General features: G+C 55.4%; 1 protein-coding gene across 4 annotated transcripts in view; it reads right to left on the reverse strand.

The window, feature by feature from the left end:
• Nucleotides 1-3,065, reverse strand: part of TOGARAM2 (TOG array regulator of axonemal microtubules 2) — a 56,921-nt gene extending 53,856 nt beyond the window's left edge. For 3 of the 4 annotated variants that reach the window (XM_082356702.1, XM_082356703.1, XM_082356705.1), the window contains exon 1: nt 2,755-2,840. The gene's annotated coding sequence lies outside the window, so the exon portion shown is untranslated. Of the gene's footprint in view, nt 1-2,754 lie in introns of all 4 variants that reach the window. The other variant, XM_082356704.1, reaches the window with a different exon arrangement.
• Nucleotides 3,066-6,000: the final 2,935 nt, after the last annotated feature.

Below are 6,000 nucleotides of genomic sequence, written 5' to 3' on the forward strand. Positions count from 1 at the left end.
TGGGAACAGGATGTGCCTTTACCTGCTTCTCCTGCCACTAAATTTCAAGGTGCAAGGGATCTCGGAGGTCAGCTAGCCTCCTGGCTGGTAAAAGAGGGGCTCATGAGAGGCTGCATGACAAACCCAGGAAGGTCAAGAGCCAATGCCTACCAGGGCCCCACATCCCTGCAGGTATCATACTAGCCACCAGCTGGCAAGGCCCTGAACAGGGCTAGGAAGAAATCTTCCTTCTCCAAAAAAAAAACTTCCCTGTAAGAAGCTCAGAAGACTTCACAGCACCAGCTGTGTCCTTCTCCCAGGGGCCCCAGGAGAAGGCCAATGCTCCTTGACCAAGAGCTAGAATCTTACACTTGCCTCTTCAGGGCATATGCCAGGTTTTGCCTGAGAAATTGAAACGGCTTCTGTGGAAGGCTGTTGTTTTTTCTGTCCTTGTTTAATTGAAGGGAAATCCAAAGCCCAGGAAGGGATGTGAGTTGGGCCAAGAACAAGAGCTTTTGAAGCAGAGACAAAGTGGAAATCTCAGACCTCCAGACAGCTGCTCTGGAGCCCAGGTCTGCAGCTCAAAGATCAATGACAGAGAAATAATGTGGATGAGTGATTGGTCCCCCAAGAAGGAGAGTGGGAGGGTAGGGACAGAGGGGCAGGAGGACAGAGAGAAAAATGGAGGTCAGTAAACTGAGCAGAGTGAGGGGGCTAAGAAAGAGACCAGGGGAAAGGGGGCACCAAAAAGGAAGGAAAGTGGGGAGGAAGAAAGGCGAGGGTAGGTGCTCATTTCCTAATCATCACAGAAATGCAAATTAAAGTCAGAATGAGAGGCTACCACCAGTCTGTAGAGGTTGGCAAAAATTAAGATTATAGACTACCAAGTGTTGGTAAGATGCAGAGTACGTGTGGCTGGTGAGGTGTAAATGGGCTAACCACTTGGGAAAGACCCAATGCCCAGCAATTCTACCCCTAGGTATCTACCCTAGAGAAAATCTTGTATGTGTGGACTCAAGAAGAGGTAGGAGAACGTTCATAGCAGTTCTGTTGATATGGACAAAATGTGGAAATAATCCCAATGCCCAACAGGAAAATGGAGACATAAGTTATGGTGTATTCGTGCCATGGAATATTCCACGGCAATGGAAACGAACAAACCAGTGCTCTACTCAACACCACGGATGACTCCACAGCGTAATGTTTAGTGAAAGAAGCTTAAACACAGAGGGCCCCGCAGAGTGTGATTCTGTCTATAGAAAGTTCAAAGGAAGACAAAATTAAACAGAGCATTTAGAAACGCATACACGGGTGGGAAAGCCTTATCGAAAAGCAAGGAAAAATGAGGATGCGATTGGCCCTGGGGGGAGGGAGACAGCTGTGCTAAGGAAGGGGCCCACGATGGGGTTGGTTCTGGGATGCTGCCAGGGTGTCTATTTCTTGACCTGGTGGTGGTCGCTACACAGACATTCGCTCTTCTTTAAACTGTTTTTGAGTTTTATATAGTCTTCTTTTTTTTTTTTTAAGATTTATTGATTGATTGATTGATTGATTGATTGCTATGTTGGGTCTTCGTTTCTGTGCTAGGGCTTTCTCCAGTTGCGGCAAGCGGGGGCCACTCTTCATCGCGGTGCACGGGCCTCTCACTATCGCGGCCTCTCCTGTTGCGGAGCACAGGCTCCAGTCGTGCAGGCTCAGCAGTTGTGGCTCACGGGCCCAGCCACTCCGTGGCATGTGGGATCCTCCCAGACCAGGGCTCGAACCTGTGTCCCCTGCATTAGCAGGCAGATTCTCAACCACTGCGCCACCAGGAAAGGCCTATATAATCTTCTGTTTGCAAGAAGTCGAGCATCAAATAATCAATTTCCAAGTATGCATACTGGTGAACAGTCTGGTGCCTCTGAGGTGGCCCTGGGGGCAAAGGGAGACCTTCAGAGGTAGGACTCCCCGGAGCTCAGCTTGACGTCTCCCCATCCCTTGCTTCTGCCGCATCCTCTTTCTTCAAATCTGCTAGACCAAGGCTCCAGGGGCTGAAACAGAGCCAGTCCTGGGAAGCAGTCAGCCTGGGGTGGGAAAGGCTGCAGGCCCCATCCTGCCAGGACGTGGTGGAGAGCAGGGGGCCGCTTGCCGGGCTCAGGGCCAGCCCAATTACTTGCCCCTGCCCACCCATCTGGGCCTGGCACTCTGTGTGCTCCACTCCTCACACGCAGCCCCAAGGGAGGCATTATTTAACCCCCCACTTCACAGGTGAGGACACAGGCTCAGGGAGGAAAGAGCTCAAGTCCACACAGCAGGGAAGAGGTGGAGCCAGAATTCAAACCCAGAGCAGAGCCCCTCCAAGGCCTGCTTTTCACACGAGTTCCCCGCCCCCCTCAGCCTTCCCCACGGCCCGCACGTCCACCCGTGTCCCCCACCAGGGAGCCTCGGCTGGGTGGGCACCTGAGCCATGTGGCATTTACCCCAAACGGAGAGCTCTGACAGAGGCCGTGGCCGGGGAGCGGACAGCCCAGGACAGCCCCTCCTTCCGCGGCTCTCCGCTCAGAGAGCAGCAGTCCCACCACCCCTTCCAGAGCTGGCACAGCAAGGCCCAGAGAGGGAAAGGGGCCTCCTGGCAGCGACTCAGCCTCCATCATGGCTTGACGTCCCTGCCCTCACCGCACCTCGGTCCTCGCTCCAGACCAGCTCCTGGACACCCCTCCAAGGACTTCAGGCGTGCTGACTCACCTTCCCACCCCATCCACGCACCAACAGCCTTGTGGACGCATCACCTCTCACCTCTCCATCCAGCGGCCAAAGCCCTGTCACCGGAGGAATCCAGGTTCCATGGTCTCTCCACAGACGATGCTGCCTGTGGGTCCAGGGAAGCAAAGACGGGGCGGCCCCACTCCTGGCCTGCCCTGGCCCCGGCCCAGCCTCGCAGCCCTGGGCTGCAGGCCTCCTGTCTGGGCGGTTGCTGGGGGCGACCACTGGCCCTGCTGCTGGCACGCTCCTGCTCACCGCCAGGCTATCCTTGAACAAACAAAGCTGCGTAGCAACCACCGCTCCCTGTGTGGGGGAGGGAGGGAGCCAGGAGACGTTTCCCCACGGCCTCGCTTCCTCCAGGGCTCACCCAGGGCTGGGCCCTCCCAAGTGGCCAGCCTGTCCTGTGCGCTGCCAGAGAGAGAGAACGCCTGGCAAACAAAGCCAGGGCCAGCGCAGCAGGCTTGGGCAGGGATGCCACTGGCACGTAACCCCTGGTTTTGCTGCAGTTGGCCTCTGGGTCCGATTCTGGTTCAGCTCTCAAGCTACTTCTAGAGGCTGAAGGGCAGGTAGTATAAACATCCAGGCCTTGGCAGCAGGCAGAGCTGGGTTTGAGTCCTGATCCTGCATCTTCCAGCTGTGTGACCTCTGGCCAGTACGTAACCTTCCTTAGCCTCAGTTTCCTCATCTATAAAATGGGGATAGTAATAGTACTGACTTGATAGAGTTGCTGTAAGAATTAAATAGGTGCCTGTAACACCTTGTGATTCTATCTAGCCCATCATAGGCCCTCCATCACTGTTCATGTCCTTCCCCAGAAATACTTGCATAGCAGGAAGCCTATATGGCCTCCTCCCAAACCAGATTCCACGGCCCCAACTTTTGGAAACCGTGAACCCTAGCAGCCCATGTGTGTTTCCTCACTGAGCCCAGGCGCTTGGACAGAAATCTCAGGCTGGCATCTCCCACCTCAAATGACAACTGCTCCCACCCCTCACCCTACTCCCTTCTCACCTTCACCATCCAAGGGGCACAGGGGGAGCCGGGCCTCACTGATTTTATGCAGCTGTGCAAAGAGCCACTTGCCCAAAGATACTAAGAATCTTTGCAGGCAGATCCCCCCACGTTCTTTACAGAGGAATTGGCAGGCGATGAAATACAGAGCAGAGAGAGCTGGCCTGAGGCTGTTCACACATCCAGGACGCCTGGCCGGCTGAATGACACATGCCCAGGGCTTGCCGACTGAACCCACTGCCAGCCTCCCCAGCACCTTCCTGGGGTTCTCTCCTCTTCTCTGAGACACCACTGCGGCCGGGCCAGGGGGGACCTCTCCTGAGGAGCAGTTTGCATTAAGCAAGCTCCAGGAGGGGCCGAGGAGGGCCAGGCAGTGAGCGCAGGGAACAAGATCCTCCACGGCAGGCACTGGCCCCAAGCCAGAAGCCCACTGGGCCCCGCGGGGAGGATGCCTTCACCACAGCCCCTCAGGAGGCGAGCTGGTGAGTTGAACAGAACTCCTGAACTCCCTCCAACAGAGGCCCCAGAAAGGAGACACTTCCTCCAAACCAGGACCCGTGGCTGCAAGGAGAGGGGAGAGGCTTCCTCGTGCTTTGCTTTGGATTCCCCCTGTGAGGTTGGAAGGTACGAAGAAACTCAGGTATGAAGAAACCTGGGCTTACAGACGGGGAAACTGAGGCCCGGCATGGTAAGCCCTTGCCCAAATCCCGCAGCTTGTAAGTGAGAGCAAGTCATCAGCGGGAATGCCAGACAGGACCGGGACAGGACAAGGACAGGCTCTGTGTCCCTCAGCTCCACCGGGGGTGGGGGGAGGGGCTGTACCTCCCCCTAAACCCATCCTCACATCACAGCGAGAGTCAGAGCTTCTGAAATACAGACCCGATGGTCGTGCCCAGCTGGACACCCCTCATGGCTCCCAGTGTCCTTGGGGTAAAGGCCACACTCAATACCACAGCCAACAAGCCCCTCCAACCTGGCCCCTGCTCCATCCTTCAGAAGCATCTCTTCCTGCTCCCTTCGGTCGCCACCATGACCCCTGCTGGAAACACAGGAGAGACCAGTCTGCCCTCAGGGGCTGAGTGACAGAGACCCAACAGGTGACCACCTGTGCACCCCTGCGTTACCTGTAATAAGGGAGGCGCCCTTTGCGCAGCCCTTGGAAACCATAGCTCTGAGGCCACGCTGGATCCAAGCAGCCACCGAGAGACTGCAGGTGAGGAACACGCTGTCAGAGCCCCCAGAGCCCCATGTGCCAAGCAGGGAGGAAGGCAGCTCCCCTCGCTTCCCGGGGTGTGTGAGTGACCACGGGAAGCCCTCCGCGCCCCACCTGGCATAGAGCAGGCACTCGGCCGTGTCACATGCTCACCATCACTGTGACAACGTGATGATGAGAGTGAGCTGGGGCCATGAGGTATGGCGTCAACCTGAAGCCTGACAGCCTGACGGGTAAGGAGCTGGCCGGGTGACAGCAGGGGTACGAAAGGGCTTGATCTCCAAGCCTGGGGCCCCTGTGAGCCAGGGGAGTTGGGAGTGGGGGACGCAGAAGTGCCATCTGGAAGCTTTCTGGTGACTCAGCTGAAGAGAACAGGGAAGAAAGGGACTCTAATCTCCTGGACCCAGGGATTTGTTGTGATTTCCTGTATCAGTTTAAACACTCACTTTCGTATCTAATTTTAGTTTCTTTCTTAAAGAAGCCCCCAAATTGTTTAAGCGTCAAGCCTCACAAAAGCAGGCAGACTCTCCAGAGAGGCCTGCTAGCAAGGAAAGAGGCTCTGGAGGAATTCCAGGGGGCGGGAGCCTGCAGGGAAGGGGTGGAGGGAGGAGAGACCAGATCACAGGGCCTTCGAAGCCACCTTAAAGTGTGTGTGCACACAGGTCCCACACATGTGGCCCTTAGGATTCTGGGTGCCTAAGAAATAGCTGCACCTGGATAGCACCGGCCCCACAAAACACACACACATATGCTTGTCTGCCTGGTGAACCACTAATCATCTTTCAAGACACAGCTTGTGATGGGATGAACTGAATCTCCTAAAAATTCATATGTTGAAGTCCTAGCCCCCAGTAACACAGAATGAAACCTTATTTGGGAATAAGGTTATTACAGATGTAATTAGCTAAACTAAGAGGTGGACCCCCTAATCCAATATGACTGGTGTCCTTATAAAAAGGGGAAATTTGGACACACACACACACACATAGGGAAACTGCCATGTGAAGACTGGAGTTATGCTGCCACAACCAAGCAACTACCGGAATCCAGGAGCG

The sequence above is a fragment of the Balaenoptera borealis genome (genome assembly GCF_965194805.1).
Source record: "Balaenoptera borealis genome assembly, chromosome: 15".
NCBI lineage: Eukaryota > Metazoa > Chordata > Mammalia > Artiodactyla > Balaenopteridae > Balaenoptera > Balaenoptera borealis.